A 24,295-nucleotide genomic window follows, 5' to 3' on the forward strand; every position below is an offset into this window, starting at 1 on the left:
TGGAAGAATGATTTCAGACATTCTGATTGAAAGCAAAGTGCTGGACTCCATCAGAAAACTCAATGCGTCCCATTTTCTTGGAGTAGTTCAAGGTCCCATTTTCAATGGTGTGGATTTGTTCAGACTGGAACTCATTCAAAATGTACATTCTGTGTGCACAAGCTTTCTTGACATCCTGTCAAGAAGAGTTGCTGTTGAAGGTTTTGCCTCTTTGTTTCAAAAAGAACTGCATCAGGTTGTCAAGCTTTACCTGGAAGATTGTGTTAGGAAGCAATCAGACATTGATCCTGCTTGGATCCGTGGCAGAGTACTTCCGTCCAAGGCTGATCTTCTGAAGAAGGATCAGAAGGAACTAAAGGCTAGGCTAAAAAGAAAAGCCCGAGAAGATGAGGTTAAGAAAGCCAAGAAGTTGAGAGTCACCTATGATCCTGACAAGGTGGACTCTGAAGAACAAAGGGAGAAAAGGATCAGAGATTCCTTTCGTAGAACCAGATCTTCTTCTTCTGTACAAATCTCCAGGCAGGTTTTTACTCCACCTCCTTCTATCCCTAAACCATCTCTCCAATCACCTCCATCTGAACCAAAAGTAAACTTCACTTTACCAAATCCTTCTCCATCATCTTTCTCCTCTCCCATTCTAAACCTCACACCTCTAAGTATTCTTCCCCCAACTCCTTCTGATAAATCTTTCTCACCAATTCCCTTTACAAATACTCCATCCTCTTCTCAACCTATCCTTTCTGATATTCCATCCTCATCAATCATTCTCTCATATATCCCTTCTTCCTCATCCACCGCACCTCCACCTTCTATATCCCATCCCTTACCTACCAGAAAATCCAAACCCTACTGTCTTCTCTACCCTGACTACAAATTCACCTTCAATCCGCCTGAACCTGAACCCTATACCTACCTGGAACTTTTCAGACATGAGGTGATTAGCAGTCTAGACCTTCTGAAGGATGCCTTTCTAAATGGTCTGGATGATGTTTCTACAAGAAATCTCTGGAAAAGATTTCGCAAGGATTTTCAAGTAGAAGCAATGGAAGTACAGAAAAGACTAGTGGCTGCTGCCCCTGGTTACCCTGGTTACCTTCTGGAGGGTGATAATGGTATATACTACCATCCTCTCAGAAATTGTGTTGCTGCTGAGGAGAAGCAGTTTGTGGATGAATTGGAAGAAGCAAGACTGGCTGCTGCATTGGAAGCTAATCCTTGCAGGGAAATTATGGTCTGGATACCTCAATATCCTGTTCTACTTGGGGATTTTAAGACCCTCTTTGACTTTCTGAGGGAAAACCCTTCTAAGGAAGACCCCAGCTTGGTCATTCCAGAAGTTGTTGACCCACCAGAAGTTGAAGGTCCTTCTGCCCCCAGGAATCTAGCTGCCATTCTTCAGGCTCTTGAGAATGGAGATTCTGAGATTCCAGCTGCAGAATATGAAGATGCTTCTATGCAAGAAGCAGATGTAGAAGATCATGTTGCTGAATCAGTTCCCGTTGAGGAAATCCCTGCAAATGATCTATCAATGGAAGCTACATATCACAATGCCATCTCGTTGGATAGAAGCTGTGAAGCTTCTTCTGATGAACCTTCCCGTCTTGCAAGGACTCTGGAAGTTCTTCAAAAGAACCAGGATGAGCAAAGCTCAGTCAATGCTGAGTTTAGAGCTTTCATAGAGAAGCAGAATGAGCACAACAATGGGGTTCAAGAGATGCTGGCCAAGATCTTGTCAAGGCTAGGGTCATCTTAGATTGAGTCTTAGTTGTTTTGTTTTTGCTTTTGCTGCATCTGTTTTGTGTATCTTGTCTTCCTTCTCTTCGTGTACTTCTGTACTTGTCTGTTTGAACTTCAATGAAAATCATCCTTTTCTTCCGTGTGTTTCTTTTTGTTTTTATCTGAATCTTTTATGTTTTTGATGATATGACAAAAAGGGGGAAAATATGTGATAAATGATTTGATTTAATCAGTTGCTTAACTAACAGAACTTGCAAAGTTCTATGCTTTAAGTTGTGTTGTTGCAGGAATCGAAGATTCAAGATCAACATAAGGAGCAACATAAGAATCAAGTTCTTGGATTCTTGAAGCAAGCTGAGTGCTATGAAGCTTCAGAATCAGAAGCAAGAAGGAAGAATGTTCAGATATTCTGATGATAGAACATGATCTGAAACATTATGTCTATTTGTTCTGATACATTTTATATGGATCTGATACATTCTATATGGCTTATATGGCTCTGATACATATTATGTGTTCTGAAACATATTTTATGTTCTGATTCATTCATGCTGACTTTTGTCGTTTAGTTTTGTTCTGTAACATTTCAGGATGTAGAGATGCTCTGATGAAGCTCTGGTACATTCAACAATGTTCTGATACAATCTAGCATGAAGTGATGTAAGAAGAAATTCAAATTCTAAAGCTGTCCGATGGAAGCAGGAATCAGAAGCTGTGAATGTTCTGAAGATCAAAGAAATTCAAGTTCTGAAGCTGTCCGATGGAAGCAGGAATCAGAAGCTGTGAATGTTCTGAAGATCAAAGAAATTCAAGTTCTGAAGCTGTCCTATGGAATCAGAAATCAGAAGTCATGAATGTTCTGAAGATCAAGCACTGTGAACGTCTCTACCGAAATAATCAGGGAAGTCTTTTATTTATAAAATTCTTCTAGTATTAATTTCAGGGGGAGATTATTCATCTCAGGGGGAGATTGTTAATCTTAGGGGGAGACATATTCACATGCTTATGCTATAGCTGTGTAATTTGTCTTTAGCCGTCTGCTCTTTCTGATTTCAAATTCATATCATTTATATATGTTTTTGTCATCATCAAAAAGGGGGAGATTGTTAGAACAAGATTTGTTCTGATCAATATTCTTAGTTTTGATGATAACAAGGATATGAATTTTGTGTGAGATAATGTGGTACTCTAATACATTGCAATTTCTCTTTCAGGAAATATATAAAGAGTATGCACAAATCAGCGCTCAGAAGCTTTGTCTCAGAAGGTTCAGCATGCAACATCAGAACATGGTCTGGCAAGACATCAGAAGATGGTCAAAGCAGAATCAGAACATGGGTCTATGGAAGCATCAGAAGAACTTGAGATCAGAAGCAGAAGCACTGAAGTTCTCATGGTATCATGCTCAGAAGCACTTCAAGGTCAGAAGACAAGAAGATGCTATGCACCAAGCTGTTTGACTCTGATGATATTCAAATATTATATACACAAACATCAGATCAGAAGAAAGTACAGGTGGCAGGCTACGCTGACTGACAAAAGGAACGTTGGAAGCTATTAAAGGCAACGTCAGTAGACACAGCGTGAACAAGGCTCGAGGTAGTTGACAAAAGCGTGAAACATTAAATGCAATGCTGTACGGATTACGCAAAGCATTAAATGCTCCCAACGGTCATCTTCTCAAAGTGCCTATAAATATGAAGTTCTGATGAGAAGCAACGTTACCAATTTCTTGACGATTTCCTAACATTTAACTTGCTGAAACGCTGTTCAAATTCAAAGCTCAGAAACTTCATCTTCATCAAAGCTCACTACATTGCTGTTGTAATATATTAGTGAGATTAAGCTTAAACGTTAAGAGAAATATCACTGTTGTGATTATAGCTTTTCAGAAGCATTTGTAATACTCTTAGAATTGATTACATTAATTTGTAAGTAACTAGAGTGATCAAGTGTTGATCAGGATACTCTAGGAAGTCTTAGCTTGTGCCTAAGCAGTTGTAATTAGAGTGATCACGTGGTGGTCAGGATACTCTAAGAAAGTCTTAGCTTTTGTCTAAGCATTTGTTCCTAGAGTGATCAGGTTGTGATCAGGATACTCTAGAAGACTTAGTCGTGGGCTAAGTGGAAAACCATTGTAATCTGTTGCGATTAGTGGATTAAATCCTCAGGTGAGGTAAATCACTCCGTGGGGGTGGACTGGAGTAGTTTAGTTAACAACGAACCAGGATAAAAATAACTGTGCAATTTGTTTTTATCGTTCAAGTTTTTACGACTACACTTATTCAAACCCCCCCTTTCTAAGTGTTTTTCTATCCTTCAGCATGGACATGCGGCTGGCATGGTGAAAGACATCTTTTTCTTTTCTTAGTAAGGCTCATTCCTCATTTCTCCATAGTTTATGATCCTCTGGATTTTTTTCGGGAGTTCCGGGAAATCGGCTAGCACGGTAGGTGTGGATGCGGGTGATTATAGAAATGCAAATGTAGATGCAAATGTATGACTACATGAAAATGTGAATGCATGCGTATGCGAGAGACTCCTTGTATTATAACTCCTTGTACGCAAATGTAGACGTGCGACATATAATCCTAGGGATAGCCTTAGAGGCGACATTAGACCCTAGTGAAATATGTGCAAGCTTGATGTTATGGTACGCCAATTGGAATCCCTTAGATTAGGGAGTATGCAGAAGGTAGCGGCTGGTGACCGTTCAAGACAGTCACCAAGTCTCATGGCCATCGAGAGGCCGTTCGACGTGTACCAATGAAGTTGTCCCTCGTGGGAAGGTTCTCTATGCGGAACACAACCTATCTAAGGACGATATCCAATGAAGTGAAATCCCTACAGGCTAGGGGTGAAAGATGTATAGATGGAAATCCAAACCCTACAAGTTAGGGGATGCGCGAGAGCAAGCACGGGTTGACCGTTCAAGACAGTTACCAGCTCTCATGGCCATCGAGAGGCCAATAGACGTGCGTTAATGAGGATGTCCTTCAGGGGAAGGAAGCGTCGTTGTAAAAATACATGGACATAAAAGAAAATCCCTACAGGCTAGGGAGTTCATAGAAGCAAGCATAGGGTGAGCGTTCAAGACAATCACTAAGTCTCATGGCCATCGAGAGGCCAATTGACGTATGCTAACAAAGATGTCCTTCGTACGAAGGATGCGATTTTAGAAATATAATCCCTACAGGCTAGGGAACGCATAGATGTAAGCACATGGTGACTGTTCAAGATAGTCACTTAATCGCATGGCCATCGAGAGGCCAATTGAAGTATGCTAACAAAGATGTCCTTCGTACGAAGGATGCGATTTTAGAAATATAATCCCTACAGGCTAGGGAACGCGTAGATGTAAGCACATGGTGACTGTTCAAAATAGTCATTGGATTTCATGGCCATCGAGAGGTCAATCGACGTGCGTAAACGGAGATGTCCTTCGTGGGAAGGACACGTGGTTGTAAAAATACAAAGATATGAAAGGAAACTCCCTACAGGTTAGGGAGTGCGTAGATGCAGGCGCGGAGTGACCGTTCATGACAGTCACTAGGTCTCATGGCCATCGGGAGGCCAATCAACGTGCATAAATGTAGATGCCCTTCGTGGGAAGGACATGGTCTTGGAAATAGAGTCCCTGCAGGCCAGGGAACGCGTAGGAATACCTGCAAAATTAAAATGCAAGACGCTCGCAGTATACAAATTGTAAACACATAATAAGCACATAAACACATAAGCCCTAGGTTCATAGGTTCGACGTAGCGACTTAGGGTGCCTACCCTTTCCATTGGTATGTTCTAGAAGGTCTTATAGGGTTGTTCGTAGCCGCCGAGACTTTTTGTCTCTTTGGATTTTAGAATAACTCATTTATCCATGAGGTTCGAATTTTAGGGGTAGGTACTCAGAGAGATCAGCCAAATACCAAGTCCTGCCCTCAACAAGGTCAAGCCTCGTATCAGACATTTCCGGATAGTCAACCCACTCTGAGTGGAATTATAATAAGACTCGTAGGCGATGTAATTCCCCTCTGGTCTTAAATATAATTCCCACGCTTAGGTTTAACGGCAATTTATATACAACCCAAAAATGCAATAAAAATAACAAATATTCAAATAATCAAATATTTAATTAAAATTGCTATAAACAAATTAAATTGTAAATAAATAAATAAATAAAATTAAACAATTTAAATATTTATATAAAAACCATAAACCCTGGAAATCGCAAATAAATATATAAATAAATATTTAAATATTTAAATATAAAAGGAAAGAGATAAAACCTAAACCCTAATCCACAATCCTAATTTTGGCAAATTACCAAACCCTAAAAAATTCGCCAAAACCCTAAATGATTCGCCAAAACCTAAACCCTGCCAAAACCTATAAGAGCATAGTAATACACATTTTTAGTTTTCCCCAGCAGAGTCGCCAGCTGTAGCAACCTGCCCTAAAAAATTAGACTTTTTAGAGTCGCCACCTATTCTGAAGGGCGAATAGGAAACCCTACGCAGTTAAGAGATCGGGGTAAGATTATTATAATCAAGTCGAGGGAAGGTGTTAGGCACCCTTGACCCTTTCCTAAGGTTTTATGTTCAAAGTAAAGGTTTATGGCTAAAATTGTTAAGGCGATAGCTAAGGAAATGAATAGGGCGAAAAGTGAGATTTGAACTGAATTAGAAATTGGGGGAAGGGGACTCGCGTTGGTTATCCAAGTGCCTACGTATCTCCTTAGGGAGACCTACGTATCTCCTTAGGGAGAATCAGAGTCAACGTAGTTCGGGCACAGGGTTGTACGCCTTAGAATTAGTATGAGGTTGTTTGAAGGCTTTTTTGATGGCCTATCGTAGGTTTTGAAATGTGAAGTTCGAAGGTATTTTGAATTACCTTGTCGTAGATTTGAAGATTGCAGAGATGGAAATCTGTAGTGTCATGGTTTAGTGTATTTTGAGATTTAGGCGTACAACCCTAATTTGATATGTTACCGTTAGTTGCGATGATCAATAGGTTTGATCATTATAGTTAACGGATTGAATGTGGTATTGCTGGTTACTCTGACCGATAGATTCGATCGTCGCAGGCAGCAAATAAAGTGTATTTTAATCTTGTAATTTTTTATCTCTTGCCTAATGCGACTAATAGATTTAGTCGGGTCGAGAAGAGAATTAAACAAAGGATCAATTAAAATTATTTCTCGTCAATGCGACTAATAGGTTTAGTCGAATCGAGGAGAAAATTATATCAATCCCGAATCAATTGAATAAGAATTAAGGTTTTTTCCAAATGGGCAGTGGGATTGGGCAAACCCTAACACGTTGATGGCCTTCCTAGGGTTTTTGTGATTTACCAATTAATATTGATTAAATTAATTAAATCAAATAATCGAGTAATCAAAATAATCGGGAAAATATTATAATCCTAAAGCCTAATCCTAATTTCAATATTCTAATCCTATTCAAATAAATTAAGAAAATTAAACAAAATTAATTGATATTAATCTAAATCATTAGATAATAGAATAAGTAAAAAATATTATGAAATAACCTGGCTTCAATCCTATGTGGTGAGCCCTTGAAGCTCCCTGATGCACCTCCATCCTTGTGTGCGTCGGATCTGAGTTGAGGGAGATCTAATGGCCAGATGGTAAGGGCGTATGGTAGCCTTCAGGAGAAACGCAACATAGAATCTTTGAAATAATAAACAAGAAAAAAACATGCAGCACGCAAGACCTGGGGATAGAACCCAGGTCTCTTCGTTTACAATCAACACGCTCAGCCACCTCTGCCAGTTACTCACGCTGATAAAGAAACGCACCGATAACAATAAATATAAAACAAAAGCCCTTAAAAAGAACATAACCTGCGCGCTTGTCTTCTTCATCTTCTCCATTTACCTCTGAGTTTTACCAACACTTTCAGCTACAGATTTTTTGCGTTGCCTTAGCCATCTTCCTTAAATCTTGCGATTCATCATCAAGCAATAACAAATAATAATCCAGATCAATTGTAGGTACTCTCCAGAGTCCAACGATATCCTTAATTTTGCCTAATTTCGCCTTTAATTCAATATCCCCAATTCATGAAACTGAAACCTTAGCCATGGTGAATCTTTCTACCTGCAACGAAACTTCAATCAAATAGTCCAAATAGATTGTAAATAAGCTTATGAGCACGGTTATACTTTCGAACACGGTTTAGGATACGTCTACGAACGGGTTCGAATTTGAAGAAAGTTTGGCACCACCATGAACATGGGAAGATGATACCGGTTGTTTTGGTTGATGCTCAGGGTCGATTCGTAATGAGGTCCTCTTTTTCTTTTCCTTCCTGCAAAAGATAGTTATCTATATACCAGACTCAAAATAAGGGTTAGTTTTTGTTTTTTTTCCTTTTTTTTGTGAAATATATACGTAGGTGGGAGTATCAGGGTTTGGGAGTATCAATAAAAAGGTTTAGATCTTTTTTTTCAGTCTCCCCCCCCCCTTTTTTTTTTTGAATGAATTGGCCTCTCTTATAATGTACAAATTAGGTTTTTTTGTTCCTAGTGGGCCTAGTGCCCAATTGACTAATGATCCAAAAATAAATTAAACCTAATAATCCTAGTATTAAAATTAATAAAAATAAACCTAATAATAATGTTTAAAATCCTAATCCTAATAATTAATAATAATAATAATAATAATAATACTTGTAAATAATGATAACACCAAAAAAATTTTAATTAACCATAATATATATATATTTACAAAAACCTAATTAAAAATGATAATCTAATTGTAATAATAAAAAAAATCTAAATGACAATCCTAATATTAGTAGTGATATTAATAATAAACATTTAGCAAAATTCAATACTAATAGAACTAAATCAATACCTTACCAATTAAATATATATATTTTTGAAAATAAAGCCCATCAGAATATCCCCAAACATGATCCCAGCCTGAGACAGATGGGCCAAATGTTTGGACCCAAGATACTTGTTAATTTCACCTCATTTTACCTCAGGGTATTTTATAAGAGGGTGGGTTTGACAATAGGAATGTCAAACCCCATGACTCTTAATTTTGCCCTTTGATGAATTAAAAGATGTAGATTTGATCGGGCAAATTTTGGGGTATGACAATGTTAACCGAATGATTGTATAAATATCACCAAAAAATAATATTTATAAATAGCACATTAAATTAAATGATGGTGTTTATTTTAAACTTGTATGTGCCAATAATTTTTGCTTCAATTAAAATAAAAATCTGCCAATAATTTTTGCTCCAATTAAAATATATTTTTATTTCATAATTAGAGAAAGGTACATTAAGCCCTAACCAATTGGATATTGGAATACCAATGTATTAAATCATTATTATTGAATTGGAAACTAAATCATGTTATGATTTATGATGGTACAAAATTAAATCATATTATGATTTATGATGGTATAATAAATTAAATCTCATACGTTATGTTTTTTATGCAAATCAATCAGTTTATAATGTTTGTACATATATTTTATTACTAGATAAATATTTTAGACATTTTCTAAAGTTTTATTTAAGTTTTTTTAAATAAAATTTAGTAATATATTAACTATAATTAAAATTACTATTAAAATATAATAAATTATATTAAATTTCAATTTATCAAAAATATATAATGATAGAAGAACTACTAATTAAAAATAGGTTTAATAAATTTTTAGAATTAACTCATTTGGATTCAACTGAGGTTTGTTAACTCATTTGAATTTACGGATAGATAGGAATGTATCTGAGATATTTGTTAACTCATCTGAATTGACGGGTAGATGTGAACGTATCTGAGATACCAACTATTGATTGATCTTTTTAATGACTACAACATTGTTGTTATGTATTATAATTTGATCTACATTCTATTTTTAGCAATTCGTAGTTGACAAGACTTAGAAGCATTTCGTAAGGAAATATCAAAATGTTTACTTATAAGACTTAATACTCTCTTGGTCAAGTATATTAATCTAAGAGTTGGTTTTATTTCTCATTTTATAATTCAATATAACAGCTATAGATTATTCATTGTATTGAAAGTCCTTACAGACATAGATATCAGTGGTAGACTGATCATTTTAATGTCTATCTTTAAAATCTTTCTCTCGCTGTTGTTTTATATAATTAGTTAGATAATTAGTTGTACGGTTTACTGTAAGTACGGATCCATGCTTAAAAATCGATGCATATTATTAGCTTATATTTGTAACTATGTAAATGTTAATCAATTAAATAATAAATTCAAACTTTACAAATGTTAGTTTGATAGACATGTGATGTGAAGTCAGACGAAACCCGTGCGATAGCACGAGTTTTTTACTAGTTTAAGTTGATAAAAATATGTTATAAAGAATGGCCCAAGCATATAAAAATGCTACTGATAAACTTCCACTAACTCAAAATATCATAAGACTCACTCATGTGTATAAGTTTCTGGGTTGTGATTATACTAATGAGTTTTTAAATTATAGATCGTAGAATATCTACATAGGTCTAAATGCAGTAAACATATAGGCGAATCCTATTACGAAAGTAATTACATTTAATCGTAAGTACCTTCATAACACAATATCTTACTCGATAGGAATATTGATATTTACCTTTACTTTTATATTGTGACATGACAAAGGTGGGATATTGAGGATAGAATAACACAATATTAATGAATGCTAAAAAGTTATTGTGTCTTTTCAATATCGACCTAAACATCAAATTAAGACGATTCCCGATATTAAGAGAATAATATATATCTCAGTATAATAGAATAAGACTTCTTAGAATTATTATATATTTGAAAGTCTTCTTAGAATACGGCATATTTTATAGTGCACGAGAGAATATATGACAATATGAGAATAGTAATCTAAGTTTATTTTTCATATTATATTATTTTATGTACACATGGACTCTCACTGATACAACATAAAAAAAATAGGATATACATTTATCAGAGTCCACTAGTCTTAAATACTCTAACTATACAATGAGGTAATAATTTAATTTTTAGTGCAAAACTACATAGAGAAGTGGTTGTACAATATATTATCCTTGGAGTTTAACAAACTCAACCACATATTTTGCATATAAACATAATATATTATTATAGATATAATTTCACATGAAACAGTATGATGGTCATAGAAAAGGTTTACCATCATTTGAGTGTCATCAAATCTCTATAATTTTGAATATAGGATTATAAACAACATCTTAATAACTCGCTCAAAACTCAAGTGCTACAAATATAACTACACTCATTTGATAAACATATTATATTATACGCAACAAAAAAATATGAGACTTTAATTTAATTAATATTTGGAATATAACACAAGTAGTCGTAAATTTTCATCAATAACATAAGACTATACTATCCTGAATATAAGTCTTCATAAAATAATATTATATTTAAATAAATAATATTTGTTTCTCATTTCTAATATAATTGACATGTTAAATTCTTCCCCTTGATCGATAATAATAGTTGAATTATTAACTCAAAAAATTAGAAAATATTTTAAACATATATTCAATTGTTTTATATATCACACAATTATCATGTCAAGCAATGTGATACCAATAGGATATGTCCAACATTTACATAATACTAGAAGAATTGAAATCCATTAAAAAATATTGAAAATAATTAATGGATTTCATAAATTATTACGCGCCTTAAAAATAAAATCTTAATTATTATAATCTCAAATAATAGTATTAATAGAAATAAATTAGAAACTTAATAACAATTACAAATATTATTTGACAAAAAATTCTAATTCCGATAAGATATTTGAACCATAATTTGCATAATAATAAATCATAAGTACATTGAAAAATATAATTATATTAATAATGATAAATCGATAGGGCATAACTATTATTAATATAATATTTATTATAATTAAAACAATTTTAATATTTTATTAAATAAAATTTGTATAACTTATTCACGATAGGTGAGTTACAATAATACAAATTAAGCATGTTTATATTTTATGTAAACTAAGAAATTTTATATAATTGTATCCACGATAGGTGAGATTACAATTATACAAATAATAAGACTTAATTTTTCAGAATAAAACTCTCCAAATAATAAGATTTCTAATATATTTATAAAACTATTTTTTAAAATATATAACAAGAAATCAATTTATAACAAAAAATAAGGAGATTTTAATTCAAAATGTTCTGAAAAATTAATAATTTTATATAAATATACTTTTTATATTTTTCAAAAGGAGTAGATAATATTAAAAACAGTTTCTCCTTATAAGCAATTATATTAGTCATAGAAGATTAAAAATAAATTATGACTAACCTTATAGAACTTCAAATTAGTCTTTGCAAATAGTAAAGAGCAGATATTACTTTTAGAGTTCACAATGACATCTCAAACAACTCATAAATCAAGGAAAACTCATTATTATAAACAAACTCTAATAATAATAAAAAATTGGTATAATAACAATAATATAAATTTAACTTGTCTCAAGAATTGCTAAAAAAAACTATAATATTTTATGATGAGCATGTAAAGAATATATTAACACAACAAAAGATTTCTATAATAATCGCAAGATTTTAATGTATAATATTTAATAGCAGAATCTGAAAACTTTGTGTTTTTTTATTTTGTGAGATATTGGATGGAACTCTAGTATGGCCGAAGGGTAACTTCTTCGTTCGACAAGATTAAGCATGAAGTCGAAGGTTGTTCACATGCTTGTGTCGAAGATGCTAGGGTTGTTAGCATGTTAAATTAGGTTTAGTGTTTAAACCCTAATTTGTTAAGTTAACTTGTTTATTAAGTTGGCTTGTGTAATGGGCCTTGTGGAAAAAGCCCATTAGTTAGTATGTTAGGTTTTATTATAAATAGCATACTAGTCTCTCATCATTGCTAAGCTGCAAATCCTAATTTAGGGTGAGAGAGGTTATTTGTTATTCTTGTAAACTTGTAATCTTATTTTCTAAGAGAAAGTGAAAGAATAGCAGTTATAACCAATTCTTGTGTTCCTCTTCTTCCTTGTCCTTTATTCTTCCCTTGCATTATACTTTGTTCTTGGTATTGAATTCACAACAAATTGGTGCGGTGAGCGTGGAGAAGATGCCTTCAACAAAGTATGAGATTGAAAAGTTCACCGGAGTGAATGATTTCGGTCTGTGGCGCTTGAAGATGAAAGCCCTACTGGTTCAGCAGGGTTGTTTGGAAGCGTTGAAGGGAGAGGCGGCCATGAATGCTGCATTAACAGTAGCGGAGAAGACAAATATGATCGAGAAAGCACACAGCGCAATTTTGTTGAGCCTTGGTGATAAGGTTCTTCGGCAGGTATCAAAGAAGACGAAGGCATCAGGGTTATGGGTGAAACTTGAAAGTTTGTATATGACCAAATCGCTGGTAAATCGACTCTACCTGAAGCAGGCTTTGTATTCATTCAAGATGGTTGAAGACAAAGTGTTGGCTGAGCAGTTGGATATGTTCAACAAGCTGATTCTTGATCTTGAAAATATCGATGTAAAGATTGATGATGAAGATCAAGCGTTGTTACTATTGTGCACTTTGCCTCGATAACATGCTCACTTCAAAGAAACTCTCTTGTATGGAAGGGAGTCCCTGACGTTTGAAGAAGTTCAATCAGCCTTGTATTCTAAAGACTTGAACGAACGAAAGGAGCATAAACCTTCGACTGTTGGCGAAGGTTTGGCCGTTAAAGGAAAACTCTTATGAAAGGATGGTAAGTTTGACAAGAAGAAGGGCAAAAGCCAGTCGAAGTCTTACAGTGGCGAAGCATCTGGCATTCGATGCTATCATTGTAAGAAGGAGGGTCACACAAGAAAGGTGTGCCCTGAACGCCTGAAATATCATGGAGGTAAGGATAATGGTAATGCAGCCATTGTTCAAGATGATTTCGAATCATCTGATGTCCTTGTGGTTTCGAGCAGTGACTCTAGGAAGGAGTGGATTATGGATTCAGGTTGCACTTGGCACATGACTCCAAACAAAGACTTGTTCGAGGAATTATGTGATCAAGATGGTGGATCAGCACTTCTAGGAAACAATAAAGCTTGCAAAATTCCAGGTGTTGGATCTGTGAGATTCAAACTCCATGATGAGTCAATAAGGTTATTGACTGAAGTCAGGTATGTTCCTGATTTGAAGAGAAATCTACTTTCTCTTGGTGAATTCGACAAGAAAGGATATGTTTTCCAAGGAGAGAAAAATATCCTAAGAGTAATGAAGGGGTCGAAGGAAGTCTTGAGAGGCGTGATGAAACAAGGCTTATATACCCTTGAGGCTGAAGTTGTAAGTGGTTCGACAAATGTTGCATCCACGAAACCTTTGTCGAAGACAGAAATCTGGCACATGAGATTGGGCCATGTCAGTGAAAGGGGTCTGGTCGAATTAGGGAAACAAAATCTGTTTGGTGGAGACAAAGTCGAAAAGCTGAAGTTTTGTGAACCCTGTGTACTTGGAAAATCTTGCAGAGTGAAGTTCAACAAAGGCAAACAAAGAACACATGGATCCCTTGATTACATCCATGCTGATCTTTGGGGGCCTGCAAGGTGTCCATCACATTCAAGAGCAAGGTATTTTCTATCCATAGTAGATGATTATTCCAGAAAATTATGGGTATTCATCCAGAAGACTAAGGATGAAACTTTTGAGAATTTCAAAAGTTGGAAGACTCTGGTAGAAAATCAGACTGGCAGGAAGGTCAATAGGTTGAGAACCGACAATGGCCTTGAATTTTGCAATGAGGCATTCGACAGTTTTTGTGCGGCCTTTGGTATTGCAAGACATAGAACTACTGCAGGTACTCCACAACAAAATGGTTTGGCTGAAAGGTTTAATCTAACTATTTTGGAGAGAGTCAGATGCATGTTGACTAGTGCGGGGTTAAAGAAGGTGTTCTGAGCTGAGGTTGTTTCGACAACAACATATCTGATAAATAGATGTCCTTCGACAGTGTTAGATATGAAGACACCTGAAGAAGTTTGGTCGGGACATCCACCAGATCTCGACAAACTAAGAGTATTTGGCTGCGTAGCCTATGCTCACATTAGGCAAGACAAGGTCGAACCTAGAGCTCTGAAATGCATGTTCATGGGATACCCTGAAGGAGTCAAAGCTTATAGGCTATGGTGCCTAGAGCCAGGTCACAGGAGATGTATCACCAGTCGAGATGTAGTTTTCAATGAAGCTGAAATGGCTTTCAAGAAAACTGATGATGGTCGAAGTGCAGAAGAGATGGAACAGATAGATATTCCTGTTGAGGTGGAGCATGTTGACGCTGAATTGCATATCCCTGATGAAGTCAAAGAAGAAGCAGAAGATGCTGAGGAAGTTGAGGAAACTGACGATGACTACCTATTGTCGAGAGATAGGTCGAGAAGAGTCATCAAGGCACCTCAGAGACTTGGGTATGCAGATCTTATAGCTTATGCCGTAATCTCTGCAAGTGAGTTTTTAGACGAAGAACCTAGAGACTACAAGGAAGTTATGAGGAGTCGAAATAAGACTGAATGGCTGAAAGCCATGGATGATGAGATGAAATCTCTTCATGATAATCATACTTGGGAACTGATCAAGAAACCTGCTGGGGCAAGGTTAGTCAGCTGTAAATGGATTTTCAAAGTTAAGGAAGGAATTGAAGGAGTGACGTCGAAAAGATACAAGGCAAGGTTAGTTGCAAGGGGTTTCACTTAGAAAGAAGGTGTCGACTTCAATGATGTGTTTTCTTCTGTTGTGAAGCATAGGTCCATTCGAATGTTGCTTGCCATGGTGGCATAGTTCGATCTTGAACTGGAACAGATGGATGTGAAAATTGCGTTCTTGTATGGTGATCTAGATGAAACGATCCTGATGAGGCAACCTGAAGGGTATGTTGAAAAGGGGAAGGAAGATTGTGTGTGCAAGTTAAAGAGATCTTTGTATGGGCTGAAACAATCTCCTCGACAGTGGAATAGGAGATTCGACAAGTTCATGACACGCATAAGTGTCATTAGAAGTCAGTTCGACCACTGCGTTTACTTCAGATTTCGACCTGGTAATTCATTTGTTATTTTGTTGCTTTATGTGGATGATATTCTCATAGCAAGCAACAATGTTGAAGGTGTGACGAGGGTGAAGGTTGAACTCAATAAGGAGTTTGATATGAAGGATCTGGGAGCTGCTTCCAGGATTCTTGGAATTGACATTCAAAGAGATAGAAAGAAGTCGAAGTTATGCTTATCTCAAGAGGCATATCTACGGAAGATTCTCGAAAAGTTTGGTATGTCGAATTCGAAGCCAGTTGTGACTCCAACAAACCCTCAATTCAAGCTGAGTATTGATCAGTGTCCCAGTACTGATGTCGAAAGAGCCTATATGAATAGCATCCCATATGCTAATATAGTTGGTTCTTAGATGTATGCTATGGTCTGTACTAGACCCGGCATAGCATATGCAGTAAGTCTTGTAAACAGGTACATGGAGAACCCTGGAAAGGCTCACTGGCAAGCATTGAAGTGGATTTTAAGGTACATAAATGAGTCTCTGAATAGAGTCCTAATTTATGGTGGAGCCTTAGGTGAAGATAGTAAAGCAGTAATTGAAGGATATGTCGACTCTGATTATGCAGGTTGTATGGATTCCAGAAAATCTATTTCTGGATATGTTTTCACTATGTTTAGCACAACAATTAGTTGGAAAGCAACACTTCAGAAGGTTGTTGCTCTATCAACCACTGAAACGGAGTATATTGCCTTAACTGAAGCTGTGAAAGAAGCATTGTGGCTTGAAGGTTTTGCAAAGCTGAAACTTCAAGGTCGAAGTATCACTGTTAAATGTGATAGTCAGAGTGCAATACACATGTCGAAGAATTCAGCCTATCATGAGCGAACTAAGCACATTGATGTGAGGCTGCATTTCGTCAGAGGAGTAATCGAGCGTGGAGAAGTCCAAGTTCTGAAGGTTTCGACTGAAGACAATGCTGCTGATATGATCACCAAGACATTGCCGAGTTGCAAGTTTTTCCACTGTATGCAGTTGATAAAGCTGCATGAAGAAAGCTAGTTTGTTTCCTTGATGTTGTAGAGTTAGATCCAAGGTGGAGATTTGTGAGATATTGGATCGAACTCTAGTATGGCCAAAGGGTAGCTTCTTTGTTCGATAAGATTAAGCATGAAGTCGAAGGTTGTTCACATGCTTGTTTCGAAGATGCTAGGGTTGTTAGCATGTTAAATTAGGTTTTGTGTTTAAACCCTAATTTGTTAAGTTAACTTGTTTATTAAGTTGGCTTGTGTAATGGGCCTTGTGGAAAAAGCCCATTAGTTAGTATGTTAGGCTTTATTATAAATAGCATACTAGTCTCTCATCATTGCCAAGCTGCAAATCCTAATTTAGGGTGAGAGAGGTTATTTGTTATTCTTGTAAACTTGTAATCTTATTTTCTAAGAGAAAGTGAAAGAATAGCAGTTATAACCAATTCTTGTGTTCCTCTTCTTCCTTGTCCTTTATTCTTCCCTTGCATTATACTTTGTTCTTGGTATTGAATTCACAACATATTTTAAAAAGCAAAATTTAATTATAAAATATACTTTAATGTTACTATTAAAAAATTAAATTTCACATAAAATAGTTATGTTCAAATTTAGAGATATGTAGCTTTATGATTTTCAAATTGATTGATTTTTTTTAATCAAGATATATTGAAAGGAACAAAAGTCCATGAACCGATTACAAAAGAAGGCTGCCGCAGGCCAAAAGAAAAGAAAATTACAAACCAAATGAAACCTAACTTAAATATAGCAAAGAGGTTTTGCTAAATTCATAGAAGTTACAATTGGATAGAGTAATTTTCCCTATGAAGGACCACCTCAAAATTAACGCTTTACAACCCCATACCACATCTCTAACATTCCAAACATTATTGTTAAAAATAATCTCATTCCTACACAACCAAAGGCTCCAAACAATTGCCAACCAAACACTCCCTACCTTCCTTTTTCAATATTCAATCTACGACAAGAAGAGCACCACTTCACAAAACTCTCTTTAAAATCTATCGCCTTATCGAAACTCAAACCCAACCACTCGGTCATTTCCTTCCAAACCACCTCAACCATACAACAACTCAAAAGAATGACTCATGGATTTCAGATACTCTACGCAAAAGACACAGTCGAGATGTAAAGAAGTATTAGAAAGAATACCTCTACGAACCAACAAATCCTTCGTAGGAATCCTATCAAGAAAGCATCTCCAACCAAATGCTCTCACTTTTAAAGGAACTTCCACTTTCCAAATAGAAAAGAACCCAGATTGTAGTTGATTTCATCCTTAGTTCCAATAAGGGGTACGTTGGGATAGCTGCCAAAACTGTCAATTATTTTGATTCCAACATTGATGAGAGCACACCAGTTAATGTCAGAATTTCCTAACAATTATGTTCCTTTCTTGTGAACATGGCGTCATGCCTGTATAATTTCTTTTCTAAGCGTTTTGCTGTTATCGTCACCATTCTCGAAGAAGATACCTTCCAATGGAATACCGCTCGATATATCTTTCATGGTGTAGCCGTGTTGACGACGGGATAAAATCGGATTGTAGTTGATTCCTCCCTTAGTTCTAATAAGGGGTACATTGGGATAGATGCCACAATTGTCGGTTTTTAGATGTTTTTAGATGTTTTTTTTATGAATTATGAAAGAAAAGAAAAGGTGTTGGTCTTACACTTTGACTGAGGCCCAGGAATAACTATTTATGAAAAATAGTTGAAGGATGTTTTTGAAAGATGTTTTGAAAACAAATGAAAATATTTACAGAAACGGTTTGGGACTTACAACTCAAGGAGAAGCCCATGATGAACTATTTATGAAAAACAGTTGAGAGATGTTTTAAAATAGTTGAATGTTTTTGAAAATGAATGAAGGAAAAAGGATGGAACTTATACTCAAGGAGAAGCCCACTTAAATTTGAATGAATGAAAGTGTTTTGATTTTTGAAGATTTGAAAGGTTTTGTTGACTGAAAACCCTGAGCGTCTGTTTAATCGAGAGTTTTGTAAAACAGTTTTGAATGACAAAGACATACTAATTAAGGTAAAAAATATTATCTACACTTAATTAAGATCTATGAAATTAGGTTTTATTCACAAGACTATTTGAAATTGATTAGGTTTTTGAAAATCAAAGGGAAACTTATTTTTTAAGTATATTAAAAATACTAGAAAAGTATCACTTTTAAACCCAATAAAAATATATCAAATAAATAATATTTTGTATTTTTTTGCATGATCATAAAATATGTGTAATATATGAATAGTGTGTGAAAAATTATTTGAAAATAATTAATTTTGATAGGTTAATTAATTATGTGAAGTTTGAGAAAGAAAATGAAAGAAAATGGTAATAAAAATAGGTTTGGTCTTGAAAGGGCTTGAACCCACGCCATTGAGGTTCTCAACGCAAAACCTAGCCAACTGAGCCACGCGCTCAGCTTGTTTAACACATGACTCCAGTTAATTATATTTTAATAACGTTTCAGAAATTCAAAACTAGCGTTGTTATACTCCAAAATTTGCCCATACTATTTCTCCTATTCATAAGTCAAATCAAGGTACCATGTTCAAAGACACCCTCTCCTAATCAACTATCCTCCAACTAGGGTTTGATTCTTTCTCAGAGATAATCAAAGGTTGAAACCCCGAATGGGCACCATGTCCTCTCATGTACCTCAAAGGACCCTCATGATAAATTTCAAGCCTTCATCCACAGGATTGTTCATCTAAACGCTCAAACGATCAACAGTCGACTATCTTTGAACTAGAAGTCAATTATGGTCAAAATACAGTCAAAACTCCCAATTTTTGGGCAACATCAACATTTCTATGTTATATTCATCATTTGATCAAAATTTGATCATGATTCATCAAGAAAAAGGTCCAAAACCATCAAAGGAAGAAGTTACTAAATTAGGGTTTTAAAGGGAAAGTCAACCGAACTTTGACCGATCATAACTCTCACATAGTTCATCAAAAATTGCCCAACCAAAGCCTATTCTCAAGGAAATTCAATTCTCTACAACTTTTATGTTAGGCCCAAGGTTAAGAAATGCACCAGTTGAAAGATACAGGCTAATACATTATAGGTCCCTTTGAAAGTCAACAAAAAGACGTGTTTTCTCAAAGGATGGTAAATGAGCATGGTAAGTTCAATAAAGTTGAAACCAAAATCATCTTTTAGAAGACTCTTTGAGCTTTCCAAAATGTACAAAAACACCTTCATGTGATAAAAAATGAGGGAGATATGATTGGTACAAGGTGGGCGATTTTCAAGAAAGGCGCAAAAACCTAAGTGATGAAATTTATATTTTTGGGTAATGGGCCATAATTCTTGAATCATCCACGAAATTTTAAACTCATAGAGGGCCCAAGATCTAAGTTTTATTTATTTTATGATATTATTTCATTTATTTTTGGTTTTATTCACATTAAATCAAAATAAATCAAATAAAATCAAAATAAAATAAAATAAAATCATACCAAAACTTTCCATTTATGAAAATATGTCCAAGTTCACTCAACAAAGCCAATTTGAACGTGAGAAAAAGTGTGGAAAATAGATGGGAGATTGAATTGGAAAGTTTCATATTTTTCTTAAAAAATCAAATATTTCTTTCATTTAAAACTTGATTCTTTCGATTCCTTTTCAACCCTAATTTTATCTACTATATAAACACAACATTGCAGCCTCATCACTCACGAAACCCTAGCCTCCTAACATCCATTGAAGTTCAAAAAACTCACTAAAGAAGAAGAGTTCGTTTTCATCTTTGCAGTCAGAATCACACTAGTTCATTGATCCTAACCTATTCCACAGGTAGTACAGAGTAAGACTGAGTCACTAACTATCCCCCATGATGTTCTAAACACGTTGCTCCATGATCATATATATTCATGCACATGACTTTGTTATATTATACGTTATACTGTGTTTTAATCGAAACTAATTACATATTCGAGTTCAGTATGCAGTATGGAAGAGATTTGAACCATAGTCATAAAGCTTTAACGCATAGAGTGAGAAACGCCATGTTTAGGGCAAACGAATTCACTCCTTTCGTTTCCCTAGATGCAATCTTTTTTTGGCCAAAAGAATGACGCCAATCGATTCGTGAGGCCTTGTTTAGCATATCTGTGTTATCTTCGTTTTTGTTCACGTCGCTTTTTACAGGTTTTAGCATTCGAAGGTTTTATCGCAACAAAGTCCGCAGCTGAATTCATAGCCAAATCCGCAGGAAAAATGAAGAAGATGATGATGTGGAGCATTGATCTTTGACCGCTGGCGTGTCGCAATACCACTCGCTGGTCAACAAATATTATTTCTCTCTCTGTTGTTCTTGGCTTGCGCGTGGGTGATAGGGCCCACATTTGACTGACCCAGTTATCATGCATTTGTTTTTCTTTTTATTGTTTTCCAGCGAAATCTTGAACGACTTGAACGATTGGCACAACTGGCTGGAGGCATGGATCTGTGACATCATAAACCTGGGTTCAATCCCTGGTTTTGCCATTTCTTGTGTTTGATTTTTCTCTTATTTTTTCATGCTTTCTTTTATTTAATTGATTTCTAATGATTTTAACTAATTACTAAAAACCACAAAAAAGGGTAGGATAAATTAATCAATCAATCTTTCTTTTTTTTTCTTTCTTTTTGTTTTATATAATTTTAAATTTAATTTTATTTTCTTTCAAAAAATAATTTAATTAAGTTCTTAATTAGTTTGTTACCATAAAAAAAAATGTAATAAAAATAAAAATAATAATAACAAGTATTAATCAGGTATTAATAATTTTAAATATAACTTTTTATTTAGAATTTAATAAATTTAGTTTAGCTAATTAAATAACTTAATATTAGTTTAAAATTTAGGATTTAATCAAATAGTTTATTTTAATTTTTAACCATCAATTATTTCTTACTATCTCTCGATTTTCTTCTCTCACCTCAAAATCTCGTGTATGGCGCATGTTTGCTTTATTTTAGTGTTTTTTATTTAGATATTAGAATGTATATAGGTCCAAATGTAAATATCTAAAGAGAATCTCTTTACTTTCCCGCACTTTTAATTTTCGTACTTTTATTATATATATTGTGTTAGATGTATGCTTAAATTAGGGTATGTATGGAAAACTCGAATTGAACGTTAGCTCACTAAAAAGATACAAGATAAAATATAATCGAATCCAACACACTTGCACGCACTCACCCTTAGGGTACGCCCCTCTCGGTTGCCTTACGATTATATGGTCGTGTCCCTCGAATGTAGAGGTATCTTAGCAAACGATGACCCTTGAAAATATCATCATAGAAAAGATCTTAGTCCCTCGATGACCCTCGATTGTTGCCTACGGTAAAAGATCTTGTCCCTCGGAGTCCCTTCGGAAAATGATGATAGTCCCGCTAGAATGCTAAGGTTCCTCTACTTGTTGCCTTCAAACGACCTCGATGACCCTTCGATGACCCACACGTCCAATATAAAGGATTTCCTACTTCTACATAGTATGGATAATCCTAGGAACCGTAAAAAGTATAGAAAAGGACCAATTAGTTAGGGTAGTTCTCTTAACCTGCCTAGCTCAATAAAAAAATATCTTTTCAAAAACTCTTTCAAAGACGAAGGCTACGCATTTACGCTAAAGTCCTTACGTCCCTTATGCTTCTTTTAAAAACAAACAAACATGAGCTAAGCAAATTAAGAGCCCGTAGATAACTACGGATGAAAAGGGTGCTTGCACCTTCCCTTTTCATAACTTACCCCCCGAGCCCGCTTCTTTTAAAAAGGGTCTTTTTCTGTACTTTTTACCCTTCCTAACATTGGACAAAATAAAAGTCGGTGGCGACTCATGCTCACCGCAACATTGTTGCATATAAAAACAAAAGTCAGTTCACCGAGTTACAAGCGTCATGGTCATCTTCAACCTCAAGCTCCCTCAAAAATACAAATTTCTATCTCCCTCAATTCTCAACCAAATGCAACGATCCAAACATGGTTTTCACTCGATTTTTAACAAGGATCATGATGGAGTAGTTAGAATTCATTTATTTTTAGTGTAGCTTAAGAATTTTTGTATGAACATGAAGAACCCTAGTTCTGAATTTTCAATATGAAATCGTGTATATGCATGATTTGGTTCAATTGATTGAGGGTTAATGGTTCTTATATGTGCATAAATATGATGGTAATTCATTTTAACATTTAAATTGCATGGATCATGGAGTTCAAAGTTTGAGGCTTACCTTCAAAGTGGAAATTAGAAATCTTGATATGGATGTTCCGATTGCAAGATTATGATATAGGAAGCTTCTATGGTGATGTTAGAAGGTGTTTGAATGCTCAAATTGGTTTGAAACCTCCTGGATAGCTCTGCTCGACCTCAACTGCATAAGCTTCAAATTGAAGATGGAAATGATGATTCTGATGTTACGGAAGTCCGACAAGAGCTTGGATCACTTCCACATGATGTGTATGAAGTGTAGGAATGCTCACTTTCAAGGGATTTCCTCTGGTTTGAAGAACTCACTTCTTAATGCCATGAGAAACTTGGAAAATGAGGAAAGAAGGAGAAATTATAGAAATCAAGAATTGGAGTTGCTTTGGTGTAATTTTGAATGAGGATGAGCTCTCTATTTATAGGCAAATGAAGTGAAGTAGTCTTGAGAGAAAATGAGCTTGATGTTGAATAACTTAGTGAATAAGTTATGGAATATTCCATTTATGCAATGATGAATTTTTGGCCATGGTTGTAATCCAATCCTCTAGCTCCCCATTTCCCTAAATATGAGTTTCATTCTGATTTTATGATGCAATCAAATTGGTGATTTGGAGATAAACTTGATAATTTATCATTTTCTAATGATTTCAAAAAAGTAATCATTACTTTTTCACATGGCAAGTGAAAAATATGGTAGTTTGATATTCTCTTGAAATGATTCAAATTCATACCACTTGGTCTTGGTTGATGAGAATGCATTAACATGTGCATAATTGGTGAAGAACATGTGAAAAATTGGTCATGGGCAAAACTAGTTATGCATAAAACTAGTTTTATGGAGCCTTCTTTGGAAAATCATAACTTCTTGCTCAAGTAAGATCAAATCATGTTCTGAGACTTTTTGAAAAGCTTATATGATGTACTTAAACTCCCTTGTTAATGGCTTGAAATAATTCTTCTTGGACCAAAGTGAAAAGTGGCTTGGAAGTTGGTGAAAAAGTTGATAAAAAAGACTTAGAAAATTTTTCTAAGTGTTGGAAGAAACTTCATGAGTTCATATCTCTCAAATGATTGACTTTTGGGTTAAGTATGTTTTTGGTCCCTATGAATATCCCAAAATTTTATTTTTAGTCCCTATTACAAAAATGACATATTTTGGTTCCATAAAATTATTACGCACGTAGTTTTAGTCCCTACTATTAAACCGATGTGTATTTTTGAATGATTATTCTACAGACATGTTTAGAACGTTATAAAAAGTTCCTCGAAAAAATA

Source organism: Vicia villosa, linkage group LG6 (genome assembly GCF_029867415.1).
Source record: "Vicia villosa cultivar HV-30 ecotype Madison, WI linkage group LG6, Vvil1.0, whole genome shotgun sequence".
Lineage (NCBI taxonomy): Eukaryota > Viridiplantae > Streptophyta > Magnoliopsida > Fabales > Fabaceae > Vicia > Vicia villosa.